At 36.2% G+C, this 19,622-nt stretch overlaps 1 long non-coding RNA gene across 1 annotated transcript; it reads right to left on the minus strand.

Annotated features, from left to right (window-relative positions):
• Positions 1 to 2,004: 2,004 nt before the first annotated feature.
• On the minus strand, positions 2,005 to 13,552 carry LOC132036342 (uncharacterized). The gene is made up of 2 exons (XR_009409567.1): positions 13,330 to 13,552; positions 2,005 to 2,956 (listed from the first exon to the last, which is right to left on the minus strand). It is a non-coding gene; the product is annotated as an uncharacterized LOC132036342 (long non-coding RNA).
• Between the last annotated feature and the right edge of the window lie 6,070 nt (positions 13,553 to 19,622).

Genomic DNA, 19,622 nt, shown 5'->3' on the forward strand with positions numbered 1-19,622 from the left:
AACCCTTTATACACTTGTATACCACACTTTCTCAACATCATTATTACCCCTTATAACAAGATTATACTCATAGCATGCTAACAATTATAGTTCAAGTTAATTTGCAACTCAAAATATCATCAATTCATATTTGAACTTTTCCCCATAACTCTTTTCACTTTCTAAGGCTTGCTAAACCTTCAAATCAACTTAACATAAGAGATAAGATGAAAAACATACCTTGAATTTGAAGAATTTCAACTCACACACTTTGCTCCAAAGACTTAACCCCCACAACTCCAAGTGAAAGCAAGAACATCCAACTTCCATAAATTAACATAGGTTTTCAAGGTTGACCTTCTCTTGATTTGATTTGGAATGATTTGGAGTGTTTATAGAGGTTAAGGGAAGCTTAGAGAGAGATTAAGGATTTATTTTTGGGTGAAAATGAGGCCCAAGTCGTGGGAAATAATTTTATAGGAAGTCTCCACCGACTTCCAAGTTTCTGGAAAAATCCGGGCAAAGTACGGGTTACTGTTCATCCCGTACTTCAAAGTACGGGTTACTGTTCATCCCGTACATTGGAGGTAAAAAAAAAATCAAATTTTTCAACTTTCTGGAAATTTCAGGTAAAGTACGTCTAAAATGTACGGGACCTACATTTTTGTACGGGCCGTACTTCATCCCGTACTTCACAGAAATGTGATCTGTCAGTTGCATTGGAAAGAAGACTCGCCGAACTTCAATTTACATAGGTCATGGATTCCGTAACTCCTCATATTCTAGGAGATATGCCTCTTTGAAGTTGGACCAAAAATTCTGCCAAGTTTTTCTAAATTTTCAACAAACCTAATTTCTTCGATTCGCTTGATCCTGAAACCTTTAAATACTTATCTAACACTTATTAAAAGTCTTCCTTAACCTTATAGGAGTATCATAGCCTCTCTGGACTCACATTAGTTTGATTACGACGACACAGAAATTTACGAGGTGTAACACAAAGGGTCATACCAATTGGAAACTGGAGATGGCCAACAGCTACACAACAATTGGAAAGTAACACACTTGAAGAAATATTATTGCTAAGGTACGATCCACTAAACCTTTGTGAATTTTTATAATTCTCAAACCCTTTTCTTTGCAGGGCGAAACCGGAGTAGAATTCGAAGATGTTAGAATTAGGTCTGAAAACACGTGTTGCACTTTTTTCCTTAGCTCAATTTTATCCCAAAGTGGGCTTTCCAGAAAGGTTTTTAACGAGGCAACAAGTACAACGCGTCACCTTAGTTTTGAAGAATGAGACTAAGTGTCGTGAACTCGAAGACCAGCTAAGTACTGGGGACTGGGTATTCAACATCGTTTTCGTATAGTGTTTCTCCATTCATGCTTCACGAGCAGACACTAGGGGACTATGATACCCTCGCCAGGAATAACAAGACCGGAGAAAAGCTCAAAGCAGCAAAGTAAGAAATTAAGTAAATGTCGAAACAATTTTTGTTTTCTTTTGTATTGACTGAACCTTCTGCATTAGGATTCGTTGTAAGGGCCAAACGATCGAATGAACCGAACCCAGGTAGTGTTGCTACAGCAAAAAGCATAAGGGGTTAGATGAAGTCCTTAGTTTTTGTACGAAACGAATATTTGAAATATGAAATACTTTGGCAAAAAGTACGCTTCAAATATATCCTTTTATGAACTTTACCCTCGACTGGGGACTGCCGTCACAAAATAGACGAAGGCATTAAGGTTATAATTAACCAAGCCCAACTTACAAAGAATTCAAACAGTCGGAAGAGGGTCGAATAATTAAAGACCTTGACTTAAATGCCCAAGGTGATTATGAGACGTCCGAATTCATAAAGCATAAAAAGGTTGCCGGGGACAAGCCATCAATAAGTTATGGGTCAAATAGGAACCGGATAAAATAAAAGCCCAAAACTCAAAAGTTAAGTTGGCTCGATTTTCTAAGAGAAAATTTGTTAAGAGCTTAAGGTTGAACCTCAGCGACTTTTCACGAAGCAAACATCAATACGAAACAATATCATAAATTATACCCGATTTAAAGATTGAGAAAAATACTGGCAAAAGGAAAAAGCCCATACGAATTTTATATAGAGTATAAAGGGCCGAAGCTTTACATTTGTGAAAATCACAAGGATCAAAAACAAAAACAAAGGTCCTACGAGCCCTATTTATTCTGTCGAGGAAGAACCCGAGTCATCAGAGCCGGACCCTTCAGGGTCTTCCTCGGAGCTATCCTCGAGTGCTTTCCTGGCCCTATCCTCGATCATTTTTGCGTCGGTTAAACAAGCAGGGATGTCTTCAATACCCTGATGAACCGCCTCAAGTGTACACCTTCGAGACTTTCACTTCTCGTGTTCAACTAGAATAGTGGAACGATCCTCGATAGCCTCAATTTCTTTGTGGGCTTCCTCCAGGTGGGCCTAAGCTTTCTTTAATTTTTTTCTCCAGTTCGGACTTCATATCACTCAAAGTGACCCAAACCTCGTTAGAAGCTGCCAGCTCGGCTTGAAGTGCATCATTGGCTCGGAGAGAGGCCTCGAGCTCACTCTTGAGCTCGTCACAGATTCGGGCTCGATTCTCGGCCTTTTCTTCAACAACCTTTAACCTGTCTTTCGCTGTGGCCCTCTCTACTTCGAGCTGCTTGAACTTCTCCTCCGTTTTGCAGCCTTGCCTTTGACCGAATCAAGCCCCTCCCTCAATTGGGTGATAGTAGCTTCAAACTCACCAAGTTTGGTGGCATATTCGGCGTTCCCTCGGTTGAGATTTTTGTTGTCCTCTTCCAAGACTTTGCTTATTTCGACTGCTTCGTCGAGCTCAGTTTTCAACCGGAGGTTCTCTCTTTTAGCTGCTTCGAGCTTGGCTTGGAGAGTTGGAGGAGCAATGACTTGGCTCAGTTGATCTTTTTTTTGTTGCAAAAGTAGTTTGAACTTCTCCGTCTCTTGACCCTGGGTATCTAACTAGGCCCGTAAGTCATCTATCTCGTGCTGGGCTCAGAGGAAACCTTCATTCACAAGCACGACACTCTGCAAGAATAAAATAAACAAGGTTAGAGATCGGCAAATAGCGAAAGCTACACCAAATAAGTTTAAACTTATTGGAAGGACAAGGAAGGAATATTTACTCGGTTGTCGGCATGCATACCCTCGTTTAGAAGGCACTGCCACGAGAGTTCATCCATCTTATCTTTGTCAGAATCTGAAATGAGAGGTCTTAGATAACTAGCCACCCCCACGGGGCGAGATAAAAAACTGCAATCCTCAGGAACGGTGACCATGGTCGACCTGGTCCTCTTTGGCTCTGCACTTGGAGCCGAAAAAATATCTACAAGTCTGTTACGGTTCACTTTTACACAGGTGCATAAAAGCTACTACGAGTTGTTGGTGCTCTAATTTGAATTTTATGGTTTTAGAGTCGCCACCTAATTTATTAAGGAAAATTAGGAAAACCGAGTTAAAAGGGTTTATCAAACAAATAAAAATCCTTTTTAAACCAAGAGTTCGAGGTAAGGGTCCTGGTGATCCCCTAGGAAAGGTTTTAAGCACCCTAATATTACGGATCCGTAGAATACGGTTGACCTACGAGCTTCAATGTGTGATTAATGTGATTATTTGCTAAAATGTTTTGTTTTCTGCAAAAACTTGTCATGCTATTTGTGGCAAAAAACATCCCTCAAAAGGGAAAGTTGGTTTTCTTTTTGGAAAATGTTATAAGGGGTTCAATTCATTTCATTTCCGGACCAAAACACACTTAAGATTTCTCTCAAGTAGAGTTTCTACTCATTCCTAATGTCATGATTTATTCCCTGTAAGTTTATTTATTATATATAAGAAACGAAATGGAGTATATCTCCTCTATAAGAATAGTATAGGTTTTGATACACATAAGTTGAGAAAAAGAGTTTACTTGTTATTTATTGATCCATTGAAGCTCATTATTCAACCATATACTACTCCAAATCCATCTTAATCCTCAAAACTATGGTTCAAGTATATTTCTCTGTTTTATTTGCCTTAAGGTTTGGGTTTCGAGCCCCAAAAGTTTGAAAATTACCTTAAGTCCGATAAGTTCCAAAAAGTCCTTTTTCATACTCTTCGAATCAATATACTTTAAAGATAATCATTTCTTGTATAATAAAACACTTTTCAATTTATTTACTTTTAATAAATAAATTCAATTCATTTAACTTTCGGGTGCAATTCAAAACATTGTTTACCTAAATCCCAGGTTTCAACTTATAACGGTTTCAATATCTACATAAATGTATTTTACATGTTCATACAAAAACCAAAGTAAACATATAATAAAGGGAAGGGAAAGAAAGTTTAGCTTTTCGGCCTTGGCCCCAAATCTTTTAGCAATCCTATTCCAATAGATCTTCGACGCTCTTTCTAGTTCTTCGTCTAAAGCTCCAACACTCCAAAGCTCTAAGCATCCGACTCTCTTAATTCGTCTTTAAGCTTTGCTCCACAAATTCACTTATTTGTACCTCGCACATTGAAGGGAAAAGTAGTTAGTCAAAATAATACGCCATCCCATAGGGTGACATTTATGAACAAAATAATAATATCCCTCGGACTCGTATCAAACTTTGAGAACTTTGATTACGGAGGCTCAAACTCATGTTTTTGAATATGGGAAAGGAATCTGAAACATGTCTTGGTTGCAGACTAGTGGTCATTCTAGTTGCCTCGCCAAACGCATGTTCGTTCCTACCTCGTGATGCTACTATGAGATCATCAACACCTAAACCGAGGGATAACCTTTCCGGACAAGGCATGGCCTCAAATTAAATTTTTTTCATCGGCCCAAAAGTAGTATCATGTTCAAATCAGCTTTATCACAAGTGCAGCAATCTGTTCTTATGAAACCAGTAACGCCTATTTCAGAAATGCCCCAAACAGAAAGCTAAAACATCTTTTTAATCTTATAGTGTGGCGGAACTTTGGCTCAAATTGCAGCATCTGCTTGCCTTGAAGTGTAGGAGCAACTCGGCTCAGAATAAAGCACTTTGTTTGCCTTAAAGTTTAGCAGCAGATTGCTCAAAATGCAGCAGCCATGACTTGAAAATACAACAACAAATGGCCAGAAATGTAGCAGTTTTTTGTCCTTAGAATACAACACCACATGGCCATAAAAACAGCAACCTTTAGCCTCGAAATAAACAACAAATGGCCAGAAATGCAGCAGAGCAGTGGTCTTAAAAACACGGAGGCTATGGCCTCAAAGCTACCCAAAATACAACAACGATTTGCCTTTAAAGGAAGAAACAGATGGCCTTAAAGACGCAGTAGATATGTCAATGTTTTGGCCCCAAAACACGACAGTAAAATGGCTCCAAGGGCTACAATAGCTTGGCTTAAATGCGGCACTGTTTGCCCTCAAAATGCAACTATATTTTTTGCCAAAATGCAGCAATTGACACTCTCAAAATGCAACACAAAGGACATAAAAGACAACATTTGTTTGCTCCAGCTACGGGCCCTCTCATATTGCAATATCCAGTCATCAAACGTGACTGACTCTTAAAAGAAACAGCAACAACTTGTATCGATATGTAGTATTTCATTGAAACGACTCCAGGTCATTTAGTATTTGGTAACCCCCCAGATCATGCAAAGAAAAGGTAGGGTAATAGAATGAGTATCAAGAAATATATGGAGTTCTAACAAGATAATATCAAACAAGATGGTCTGTTATTTTAAATATCACAAACTCAACTACTAATTTATGAAAGTATGACCCTATGACATTACCTTAATAGAACTGGAACCTCTGCATGAGTCTAAAACAAAGTTGTTTATTCAACGTAACTAATAAATACTTTATAAACATGCTGTCCGAATTTGGTTTTGAATTTATATGAATTCTAAAGTGATAAACTCTCGTAGACACAGTCTCATAATCAATTGCATATTTACAAACTCACTTGATTAAAAAAAAAAACGTAATAGATGATGCTTCATAAAGATCGAACAGAATTATTTCCTTGTCAAACAGAACATAAATGTCACGCAGTTGTGGTTCGGAATCATATTATTCTTGAGAAGAGTCATGAAAACTAATATTCTGCTTTTAAATGAAGGACTCAGCTAAATTGAGTCACTATTTATTTCGGAGTGACATACCTCATTGTCCTATTCACTCAAACTCATGTCAAGCTATAACTGGTCATTAATCATATCATAAACAGGAAACCGAAAATAAAAAACAAAGAACAATTTAGAAACAACTAACTTAAAAATTGTGACAGTAATACCTTGGCTGGGAAAACACATTTAAAATATAACTCAATTCTTGTCAAGAGGTGAATATCTTTTGATTGTATTTTGATAGAGATTGAGGGTGGCAGGTCTTTTAAAGGAGCAGTATGGTTTGTTTTAAATGGCTTAAGTCATCACTCAAGTTTTAGATTTAATTCCCATAAAAAATAAAAAAAAACGCAAACAACAACAACTGGACATCAATGACTAAAGCAGGATTACCCACAATTTTAGTTCCCAATATACAAGAACTTACGATGAGCAAAAGGTCCAAATTGAAGCAGTAAAGGGTCTCAAAAGAGTTGACAACTAAATAATTTGGCTCATGGGAGATGCTCAGATTTTTAAAATAAATTAACCATTTCTTATATCTTTTGAAAAGGTCAAGACATAGTCAAGACTTGATCACATCTAAAACAGATCAAGAGGAACATATCAAGAGGTTGTAACATCCCATATCTTACAACAAAGGTTAGACTTATATCGTTAGAGTTTTAGCGGAAAAACATAAAGTTTGTGCGTTTTGTAAAAATAGTCGACAAGCCTTCTTCGGGCACCCGTAACCCCCTTATTCATTGAGAACTAGAGAAAACCTAAAACGTGAAAGTTGTAGACCTTTGCAATATATTTCCAACGGTATCTGGTGGAGCTCAAACAGAGATCTGTGCTAACAGTTATGCCTATTTTACTAATGCTGGTTGGAGCAAAATTTCAGATTTTGGGTTACGTTTTGAGCCTTTTCTTACCAAAATTGGGACTCCTTATTTTATTATTTTATGAAGTAAAAACGTCCATAACACTATTCTAAATCCTAAGAGACTATTCTTTATCTCTCCACCTCCATCTCAAAAGAACCTAGGCACTTCAATCTTTCAAGAACCGCAAGAAACTCATTCTTGCAATCAAGAAAAATCAAGAAACCTTCAAGAGTTTGGTTTGCAATCTAGTTTCCTAAGGCTTCCTCCAAGATAAATATTTTAATCAAGAACTTTTGCATTCTACAAGATTTCATTGTTGCTAAACACTGGAATAAATCCAACCATCTCGTTACCCTATAAAATCAAGAGTTGTAAAGAGTTTGAGAAAATCCTAGTATTTTATGTAGACTTTTATTCCGATCAGTCATATTCAATTGGCCATTTCCAATAATTTAACCGTTGGATCGAGCCCAAAATGTAACTGAGTGGTCACAATATACAGTTGTGAAATATGAACGGTGGAGATCGGATTTAGAGGTCCGGAGAAGTGTGGTTTGAGCTATGAACAGTAGCTACGAAAAATGGTGAAAACTCTTCTTAAGGTTTTAAATTCAAAGATTTTGGAATTCTTCTTCAAGATTCAGACTTTTCTCAAGTTTTTGGAGAGATTAAGGTATGTTGGGTTACTATCTACGTGTGAAAACATCATTGTTCTTCCCCACGCCTCTTCTTCCATAAAAGTATGAAGCCTTACGAAAACTAGGGTTTTTAACCATGTTCATGATAACCCTAGGTCCATGTCCCATGATTATATTATGTATTGAATTATTATTAATTCTTCATTGAGTTCTTGATATTTCATTATGATTATTGAGAATCTGTCCGTAATCTATGAAAACCCATACTTTGCATTCCATGGGTTTTTACATGCAAGTTTATGGATTATTATATTATTTTCAAGAACTACTCTACATGTTTTACAAGTTTTCATGCAAGAATACTATGAATAATATCCATGTACATGCAAGTTATGATTATGAAAACCATGGGCAGCAAGTGCCACCTATTTTCCATGTTCATGTTTTTTTGGGGAGCTGCACTAATTAATTACCGAGAAGGCTCAGATAGCCTAAAACTACGTAGCCACCATAGAATGAGGATCGCCCACCCATGTTTAGGGCGATTTCTCATAATGATTGGATCCTTTCATATTATTATTAAATCTCATATCCCTGGCAAGGACTGAGTGTTCTGCTGGTAGGACGCAAGTACCAGACCATGTTGTTGGTTATATTTATTGCTCTCCCTACTTATAATGTTTTACGCATGTTTTATATATATATATATATATATATATATATATATATATATATATATATATATATATATATGTACTTATGTCCATGATCACGTCTCAGTTCCGGTTTCAGTTCTTATCATGTTATTTCCATGTTCCATGTTCTTCATTCAGTTGCTTTACATACCAGTACATTCAATGTGCTGACGTCCCCTTTTATTTGCCCGGGGGATTGCATTTCACGCGCGGTTCGGTTACGGACGACGCGCACTTGCTCAGCAGGACTTCAGACTTATCAGCTTATTGGTGAGCCCCATCTCATTCGGGGTTTAGTCAACTCTTTATTTTATGATTAGCTATGTATTTAAGGTATGCTGGGGGCCTTGTCCCAGCAAGTATGTTTTCGAATCAGACTCATGATAGAGGTTTCATAGACTAGACAAATCAGTTATGTTATGTCAGACTTTCAAAGTCGGTTAGCCATTTTGGCTCATTTATGATATTATCCGCATTCATGATTTAAACAAGTATTTCTATTTAATATTATGACTTACTATGTTTTACAAAGGCTCTCTATGCATTCATGTCTTATTCCGCTTATGATACGTCTCATAATGATTCAGCAAGCCATGTAGTTCGCTCGGTCACATGTAGTAAGGCACCGAGTGTCGTGTTTCGCTCAGGCCATGGTTCGGGGCGTGACAGAGGTCTCTAGGTTAAGTTATGCTGTGATTAAAAAAGAAAGGTCATGACATGGATGAAATAACAAGCGTCATAATATTCAAACAAAAACATGCTTTAAAATAGTATTTGATTGGGAAATACCTCAAGAATTATAGAAAGAATTAAAACACCTAACTTTGATGGACAGCTACTTAGATCAGTGTAACGACCCGTTTGGTCGTTATAGTGTTTTGACCCATTTAAACTTGTTGACCCTTCTCCAAGTCCCGTTAGTATGATCTATGACTTAATAAAGTCATTGGGTTAGTTTCCGCAAGGTTCGAGTGTAAATTAAATCATTGATGGAGAAGCTAGTTAAGTTACCTAGTTAGAGTTGACCACGGTGTCGGGTTAGGATGACCCCGTGTCAATATTTTGGAATTTACAACATGTTAATATGATAATTTTGAACTTGTCCACAAGTTTTGGTGAGGTTCCGAAGAGTTTCAGATGGGTTTGGGTTTTGTCCCGCTTATATTCGATGTTTTCGTCGTAGGTCTGTGGATAGAAATGGATCTAGATTGGTCAAATGACCTTTATTTTGAGTGAGGTTTGAACCATTAGATCTGTATCGTAATTACGAAGCCATAGCAAAAAGAATCGTCGTGTTTCACCTCTTTATGAGGGAGTTATGACCATTTTAGTGCGAAAAGGCATTCCCGGCGGGTCCCATTGTAGTGACAAAAAGACCGCTATATGGCGGTACCGCTACTGACGGTTTGGTGACCGGCCACGCACGGCAAAGACAGGGCGAGAATACCCTATTTTTATATTTTAACTCTTCCCATTACCCCCAAGACCCCAAAGTCAGTTTTCAAGAGAAAAAGAGGTAAAATTCATTCCATTCTTTGGTGAAAGCATCTTAGAGGGTAAGTCCCCATATTTATTTGTTCCATTTCCTTTCTTCTTCAAGTTCTATAATTATTTTAATGTCCATCAATGGTGGGTGAAAATCCTAGAACTTTAGAATTGGTAAACCCTTAAATAACTGGTGGGTTGTTAATTTTGTTATTTATTAATTATCTAGGAGTATAGATTATCACTTTCTAGGAAGGGAATTTGATTTCTTATGGTTGGAATTGCATGTTGAGACTTAAGGTTCTAATAAAAATGGAAGCTTTGTCCTAAAATCTGTTTTAAAGGGTAAAATTGATTAGAAACTCATGGATTGAAGGTTAGTGATTGTAGAGATAGAAGTTATGATAAATTCACCATTAAAAGATGGTTTCATCCATTGAAAAGGATAGAAGTAAGTGGGTCTTCTTCCCCAAATTGTTGTTCTTGTTTAAATACATGGTTTGTTGCTTACTTAGCATCATATTTTTAGAGTTTGACCGTTATGAGGCACTTCAAAAATAGAAGGCTCGTGTGGAGTAGTTCGTGGCTCCTGTTCTGCATTCCAGGTAAGTTATAGGTTACTTAGTTAGACTTTGATTAGCGAAACGTATATATTGTGTAGAATTGATGTGAGAAAGTATGATTAGGTCTTCAGACATGGTGTTTTGGTTGGATAATAGCTAGGTTGGTATGACTTCTGATTTTGTGGGCTCGTCGCCATTACGTTATGTACTGGAATATGAGGTGTAGTTGTATTCATACTGTGGTGATTCGGGATGGATTTCTATTAGGTTGATTGTTGTTGATGGTGGCTTGTTTCCCTGTTATTGTGATTAGACTTATTTCCTAAATTGTCGTGTTGTACTCAGTTCTCTCTTATTGTGACACATATTATCGGAGAAAGGAAGGATAATGAGTTTAGGCTTGAATTGTGATATAAACTTATGACAATACGTAGGTGAAAACTTGATGTATGATTGTTGTTGATGATAATATATAGAAAAGTGGAGCTTCTTGGAGATACAAGACTTAGTTGTGAGGCGTACTTGCTACATGTGGAAGTAAAGAGGGACATAGACTCTTATGTTGGTTGAGACGGTTTGTATGATTTATTTCATGGTTGAGTTGATCCAAGTCTTGATATGACTTGTGGCTTTGTGACTTGTACCTTCACTGTATTGGTTTGCATTGATGTACCATGCTTACACTCATTTATGCATTCATACACTCATACATGATGGAAATGGTTCGGAAGACTTGTGGCATGATGCCTTGTGTTTGACATTGATATTGCTAATTGTTCATAGTCCATACATACTAATAAACTGGAGTACGTTGAGACAAACGTTGTGATGTGAAATTAGTGAAGAAGTTAATATAATCTTCTTGTTGAACTTGTAATGCTATTTGATGCATGGTACTTGATGAATTGATCATTGAGAGTGATGTGACAGTGTTACTATACATATGAAAAGACACATTTGACCGGGGGTGAGGATGTGGCCTAGTTGTGAGCTCATAGTCCGAGGTTCGTTCCGAAAACGAGAGGTACATTGATATGGCCCGCGTATGAGGTTTGTTCCGGAGCAAAGGTTTATGCTCGGGTCCAAGGAGTGAATCCGGAATGAGTGGTACATGGACACCATGGGTCCCCTGCAGGTCATGACTACTGAGCAATGACATCATTTAGCATGTGTGTACAGTTCGAGTGATTGGCCAGTGCATTGCATTGCACATTATCATATTTGGCATTGCACATCATTACATTTTATTCTACATTATTATATGCTCGTTTGGTTCTGATTTTGATATGAATGTTGAATGCCTATTGTGATATCAATATGACCATTGACTGAGTTAAATTGTGGATTAGTGACTCTACATAGGGACGGAACTTGGACTTATGCTTATCGGGTGAGATTATTGAGACTAGACGGACTTGTAGTTTAGAAGCTTAATGTTTGAAATTTGTGACTACTGTTATGGGATATTTTGTGACTTGGATTTAAGTATTAAGTGTCTATACATGTTTATCTTGTTGATTTTATACTTATATGCATGAACTAATCTTAGTCGGCCTATGATGCTTACCGGTACATAGTGTTTGTACTGATACTATCTTGCTACACTCCTTTTTTAGTGCAGATTGTGTTACAGAGATTTCATCCAGGGTATATCTCTAGCTTGAAGCTAGTTTGCTCGATCAGATCCGAGGGTGAGCTTCTACCCATGCCATGCCACCTGAAGATCTCTCTTTCCAGATGTCTAATTTCATTCTAGACATTATTTGTTATTATATTTGAGATATACTTCATTCTTTAGACATTGTTGGTTAGAGTCCTTGTACGATGACTTTCAGATTTTGGGGGTGTAATAGTTAAGACTTCCGCACTTATATTATCTATTAATGATGACTTGTTATATTTATTTATTCATTCACATTGGCTGTTAATAAATGATAAAAGAAGTTGAAATTGGCTAATGATTAATGAGTCAATGCGTAAGGGTTCGCCTACTAGTGATAATAAGGAGGTGCCCACACGATCGGCAATTAGGTTCGTGACAATCAGATTTAAAAAGAAGTGTTGGTTTTGATATTGAGAGAAAAAAAGGATTTCCTTTGAGAAGTGAATTTAAACAAAGTCAGGATCTCAATCTCTTTTGCACTTAAAATAAAACAATCTCAAAGCTAAGTTCAGGATAGCAAGTTAAGATTGACAACAAGCCAAGTAGATTTAAACATAGAGGAATTAAACAAGCAGTGGATAATGACAAATTCAAAGAGATTAAGCACACAACAAGTTCAACATAGAGTAGAAAGTGCAGGACTCTAAAAATAACTCGGGAACACATATTTAGATTCAGCTTCATGAAACACTTGCTAATTATAGAGGGGCTTGGCAAGGACATAAGCTAGTTCATGACTTTTAATCATACAAAGATGCATCTTAGAATAAATACCATATCATTTCACCTCTCTAAACCAATTCAAAACAAAAACAAGACGAAATCCACTTACACAAACAAGATTTTTACTTTTAAGCTATCTACAAACAAACAAAATCAACAGCTATGCCCTTAAAACTACAGACATAACCTTATGGAAGTATACTTTTAACTACTAAAGGAAACCTAAAACTATTCAAACAGTTCAAAACACTTCGAGGCAATCGCATACTGTTTAATTAAAGACAAGCAATATTAAAGACATAAGCAATATTCAGAATGAAGAGCAAACCTAACTCTAATCAGAAACCAAACAAAAAGTTTTTCTGAACTAAACAAGGAAGAGAAGAATTGCTACACCTAATGACTCAGTTCAACTACCTTAAGTAAGCTGAAAACATAAAAGGCATTCAAAAAAAAAAATGGGATGGGGACATTAAGAATACTTAAACATACTTTGCACACACCATAAACAAAACAAAACTTATCAACTAATACTAAACCAAATGAACAGATAAAAAACGAAACAGAACTAAAGAACTAGCAAAATATTAAAGAAGATTACCTTTTTACCGAGCAGCAACGGGGGCGACGAGAATTGAGTCGATCACCTCTCACCCAAATAAACTATTCCGACGAATTGGAAAAGACCCTAAATTTAACTTTGAGCAATAACTTCCTCCAAACTCAAGGCTTAGCCGAGTTTTTTGAGCGTTCAAGCTCTTGGGGTTGTCAAAAGCCCTTTTGAGGTGTAAAGACCAATTTTTTGGCCTCTCAACCATCATGAAAAATGAGAGAACAAAAAGTCCCAATTTTTAGAGTTCAACGATATGGTACACTTTGCAAAATTAAAATTCGTATTTAATTCCCTTTCCAATCCGAATCCTTTGAAAATTCGAATCTTTTTTTTTTCTTGAAAAATGGAGGGGGGGGGGGGGGGTGGACATCAAAAGAAATTTGAAGAAAAAAAAGAAATTACCATTTGTTGAAGAAGAAGACAAAGGGGCATTAATTGTTTGCCCGAAATAGACAAACCAAGACTGAATCTCACAAAAGTGTGTTGAAATTTTTAGCCAAAAAAGGGCATTATCTAGTTGTAGTTAACGTTAGGAATTTGAAGAGGATTGTTAAGGATCCTTTTGTTGTTGTATGAGGTGAAAAAATGTAAAAAGGAAAAGGGGGCACTACCAGAAATTAGCCTACGGAAATGGTATTATTTGTAACATTTTGTCAACCGTTGCTATAGACAGTATATTGCAACAGTTCCAACCGTTGCCAAAAGGTTAAGGTGCTATCAATACGGTTTACTAATCAAACCATTTCCACTGTACAAAAACCGTTGTTGTAGGTACATCTATTGCAACATTTATATTAACCGTTGCTATTAATGTTATCTGTGGCAACACTTCACGAAATTTTTTATCTATTGGGACTGTTTTAATTCCCTCTACACATTCCCCGCCAAAATCCTTTTATCATTATTTTCTTTTTACTTTAATTTCATTTCATAGATTTATATGGCATAAAACAAAAATCATGTTTCTTCTAATCATCTAAACCAAATTTCTTTTCTCCATCAAAGCCCTCACTTTGCCACCGTCCTCTCTCACTCATCTTCTTTGATGAAGTAACTTTTCACCTTCTCTGTTTATTTATATTATTATTTGGTTCAGTTAAATTCTATTGTTGAAGTTGTTTGTTTATATTATTTTTTGGTTCAATTAAATTCTAGGGCTGAAGTTGTTGAATGGTTCAAAGAAGTGATTTTCTAAGAAATCTAAGAAGACTTTGTTGAGAAATCATTAGGCAAGAAATTGTAAGTTTTTTTTTTTCTAATTTTTTTGGGTTTCTTCGTCAATCTCTCCTCTTTTCTTTAATCTTTGAGGTGTGGATAGTGTATTAGATATAATCTAAGTTCATAAAATTGCTATATAGGCTAAAAAAAACTGTTGCATGAAACATTTTAGAACTCCTTTGCTGGTATTCAACAAATTATTCAATTGGGTTCTTTATTAAAGTGGGTTTGAGATAATTTTTAAGCTTTTTGGTTGGGTCTTTGCTTTGCTTGATTCTACAATTTCACTTTCTTCTCAATTTTAGTTGTCAAAAGAAAAATCTGAGATTTGGTACAGTGTGGAGTATGTAATTATCTGGTATATGAACAAATGGATTTTGACATGCTTTTGAGTTGAATATATTAGTAAATCTTACTCATGCTGGGGCTTGTGGGTTATTTCATGCCTTATACGAAATTCTCAAACCTTAAATTAATGTTAAAATCAAATATCCTTCATTTTCATAGTTCCTTTTGACAGACAAAAACAATGTTCATTTGTCCTTGTCTCATGTCTCTATCTTCTTCACGTGGCTTTTAAGATTTCTCCCTCTGAAGTTGCCAAGAATTGGTAAGGGAGTTTTCTGAATATTGGGTCTTTTATGTTTCTGGTTTTCCTTATAAAAATATATCTTAGGCATTTTCAAGAATTGTGTATGTGTGGATTGGATTAGAACATCATGACTTCAAATGGTTTATTTAGAATAATTTAAAGATTCAATCTTCACTGTCCTTATTCAATCATGGAATTGTTTGATGTGATGTGTTTTTTTGGTTAAATTTTTCTACTCCTAGTTTGTTTTGATTGCAAACTTTAATTGAACTATTTTGCTTTATAAATATGATCTCTAAACCTTGGTTCTGGAATGCCTTTGTCGAGGTGAAAACAATACTCATTAAGATTTTTCATGTTTACTAGCTGTCAAATTGGTATACACATATCTGTGTGTTAAACAGTTCCTCTGCAATTTCATTCTTTTTCGGTGTATTTTATTGACCTGATGTTGGATTCCTGTTGTCTGAGCTGCGGGTAGTGTGGATCTAAACTTGTTTCTTCTTGGAGTTTCTGTATACAAAGTTAATTCTAATCGACAATATCGGGAGTGATTAAAAATTACAATGGAACTGGCTATAAAATATAGAGAATTTGTAGTCTCTTTTTCTTGGCATGGTTTTTTCCCATTTTCTTTTGGTGCTTTTGAATGCTTGAAAAGATTTAGTTAAAAGCCAGATTATTGCTGCTCTACTTTGTAAATATAGTTACAGAGGAACAATATTGTTGGTTTCAATTAGTGGAATAATGCACCACCTCGTGACATATTCTTTGAGCTAGTCATTAAGCTTGAGCCTTAGTTTGGAACAATATTCATGTGATTAAATCCAACGAAAAAGTTTCGTCAAGTCAAATAGTAAATGAAGAAATATCTTTAAGTATAGGCAAGTGGAAGATATAGGAAAAAAGTTTATGAAATGTTGTGCTCCCGTCCAAATAAAAAAGTTCATATAGTGCAGATTATTGCAATTCTAGATCCTAAAATTTATAATAAGTCAACTGCAATATGAAAATAAGCATATATATTGTCATATAATTGCTTGACCTATTGATTTCTTGTTGATGATGTGAAAAAAATTCAATGGTATTGGCTAACAGGAAAAAGAGAGTTTTTTCTTTTAAGGTTTTGATATGCTTGCTTGTGCTAATTTTTATTTTAGTTCCTTTTTTATTGGGTGCATTTTTATACTATAACTAAATACAATTTCACAATTCTATTGATATCACCTATGAAAAAAGTGAGCAGTGATGTTATTTGTGTAGTCTCTCAGTTATTTGCTAGGTTCTATATATATATATATATGAACAGACGACATGATATTCCTAACAAGGATTGTAATAGCTGCATGTGTATTTTATTTAACAGAGCAGTCCTTTATCCTTGATGTTAGTTTATTATACTAAGCAAAACTATGAAATTCTTCTAGTCTTTAACATTTTTTAAAAAGAGTAGCTACTACATTATGACATTTTAGCCAGAGACTGTCTGCTAAGTTAGGTTAAATAATCTTTTAGATGCTTTATGAGAAAAGAAAAAAAGAAAGGTTAATTATAATTATTTGCTAGATGCTTTCTGCTAAGTTTGGTTATTGGATGCTCTAATTTCATCTTTTTATATTTTTAGTGAAAAATATATTTTAACTTTTTGTGCTTGCTGTAAATTTTAAACTGCATGATTTCCGTGTACATATTGAGATATGATTGTTTATTTGAACATTATTGCCTTTTATTTATCACAGTTTACCATAAACCTTTTCTTTTTTATTTTCTTGTGTCACATAGGATTTCAATGGATAATATTGATAAAAGTTGGATGAGCCTTAGAAGAAGCACCAACGAGTATGTGAGTGGAGTGAATGATTTTCTTGACAAGGCGTTTGAACGAGCTTCTAAAGGAAATGAAATATTATGCCCTTGCGTAAAAGTGCATTAATCGTTATTGGCATTATAGAAATGTGGTGGAGGGTCACTTGGTTGTAAATGGATTTGCAGATGGATACAACAAATGAATTTATCACGGGGAAGGATTTTCCTCAAGGAATACACCACTTTCAAGGAATAATGATGAAGATTCTAACATGCAGGATGATATTGATGGACTGCTTCATGATACATTTAGAAATGCAGAGGGTGACTTAGGGCATGAAGGAGTGAGAGAGGGTCTATCTGAAGAGACAAAGAGATTTTTTAAATTATTGGAGGAAGAGAAACAAGAGTTATATCCTGGGTGTGAGAAATTCACCAAGCTGAGTTACACCATTCGGTTATACTTGCTTAAATGCCTGCATAGGTTGAGTAATGTAGCCTTTTCAGATATGTTAGACTTGCTAAAAGAGGCATTTCCCTTCGCTCAACTACCTGAGTCTTTCCATAAGGCTAAAAACATAATAAAAGATTTGGGTCTTGGTTATGATGAAATACATGCATGCCCTAACGATTTCATGCTATTTTGGAATGACAATGCGAAGGTAGATAATTTCTTTGTATATGGATCTTCTAGATGGAAAAATGTTGGTGTTGGCTCGGTGAATGCAAGCTCTAAAATTCCTGCGAAAGTTTTAAGGTACTTCCCTTTGAAGCCTAGGCTTCGGAGAATATTTATGTGTTCTGAAATAGTTGTTGCAATGAGATGGCATGCTTCTGAACGACCCAAAGATGGGAATATAAGACATACTGCTGATGGAGAAGCTTGGAAGGATTTTGATTCTTTGCATCCAAACTTCTCGGCAGATCCTCGTAATGTTAGATTGGGTCTTTCAAGTGATGGTTTCAACCCGTTCCGAACCATGAGCATTTCCCACAGCACTTTGGCCTCTTATGTTGATGAATTATAATTTATCACCGTAGATTTGTATGAAGCCAGATTACATAATGTTGTCAATGATCATTCCAAATCCATTCTCTCCAGGAAAGGATATCGATATGTACCTACAACCATTAATTGCTAAATTGAAGGACTATGGTAATTTGGGGTAGAAACATATGATGCTCATACAAACAAGACATTTCAAATGCGTGCAGCCTTATTGTGGACAGTTAGTGATTTTCCAGCGCTAGCAATGCTTTCCGGATGGAGCACCAAGGGGAGATTGGCATGCCCCACTTGTAACTATAACACATGCTCTCTATATCTCAAACATAGTCGTAAGATTTGTTACTTAGGTCATCGGGCATTTTTCCCTCCTGATCATCCATTTCGAAGAGACAAGAAATCATTTGATGGTAAGAAGGATCATAGACCTGCACCCACACCCTTGTCAGGCATAGAAGTGTTTGAAAAGTTGCGTGATTTCAATAATTTTTTTGGAAAGGGCCAAAAGAAAATACCTCAAAACAATGAGGGACCATGGAAGGAAAGATCTATCCTTTTTTGAATTACCATATTGGGTGCATAATAAGTTGAGGCATAATCTAGATGTGATGCATATCGAGAAAAATATATGTGATAGTTTGCTTGGGACTTTATTGGATACACTTGGAAAGTCAAAGGATCACATTAATTCTCGCTATGACTTGCAAGAAATGGGGATACGGAAGGAGCTTCAACTAATAAAAGATAATATAAATGGAAAAGTTTCTTTGGCTAAAGCTTGTTTCTTCATGAAACCAGAAGAAAAAAAGTTGTTTTGCACTGTTTTAAAAAATACCAAATTGCCAAAAGGGTGTGCCTCAAACATATCACGACGTGTGCAAGTGGAAGAGATGAAAATATCTAGGTACAAGAGCCATGATGCTCATTTTATAATGCATTACTTGATCCAGGTTGCGGTTCGGAAAGTGTTGCCCAAGAATGTTTCGTTAGCCTTGATTAGGTTAGGGAAGTTCTTTAAAGCCATATGTAGTAAGGTTAAAAGGCCAAGAGATCTCGAGGCTATGCAAGCTGAAATCAAAGAAATAGAATGTCAGCTTGAAAAGATTTTTCCTCCAACTTTTACATAATGGAATATTTGCCCACCCATTTGGTAGATGAAACTAAGTTGGGGTGTCCAAATCATCTTCGTTGGATGTATCCCACTGAGAGAAACATGTGTAAGTATAAAGGCTTTGTTCGTAATCGATCTAATCCAAAAGCTTCAATAGCGGAGGGGTTTGTTCCCGAAGAATGCTTGACCTTTTTTGTCACGACCCGCCTAGTGGGCCATGACGGGCACCCGAAGCTGACAACCAAGCACCACACCTCACACTACTATCGTCTTAACCTGTACACACATAAACTCTATAAAGCATGTACTCATATATATATATGCATAAGCCCTCGCGGCAGCAAAAGAATAATGTATAAAATATACATCGAGGGTCACATAACATCTACTACCCACATACGAGTATCTACGAGCCTCTAAATGAAACTCTGAAATCATGAAGACGGGACAGGACCACGCCATGCCCAAGTATATGCACAAAAGAAAATATCAGAAACGGCACCTCCGGTCTATGGAAGTGCTCACTGCAAGCCGATGCGGCTCACTGG

Source organism: Lycium ferocissimum, chromosome 2, assembly GCF_029784015.1.
Source record: "Lycium ferocissimum isolate CSIRO_LF1 chromosome 2, AGI_CSIRO_Lferr_CH_V1, whole genome shotgun sequence".
Classification (NCBI taxonomy): Eukaryota; Viridiplantae; Streptophyta; class Magnoliopsida; order Solanales; family Solanaceae; genus Lycium; species Lycium ferocissimum.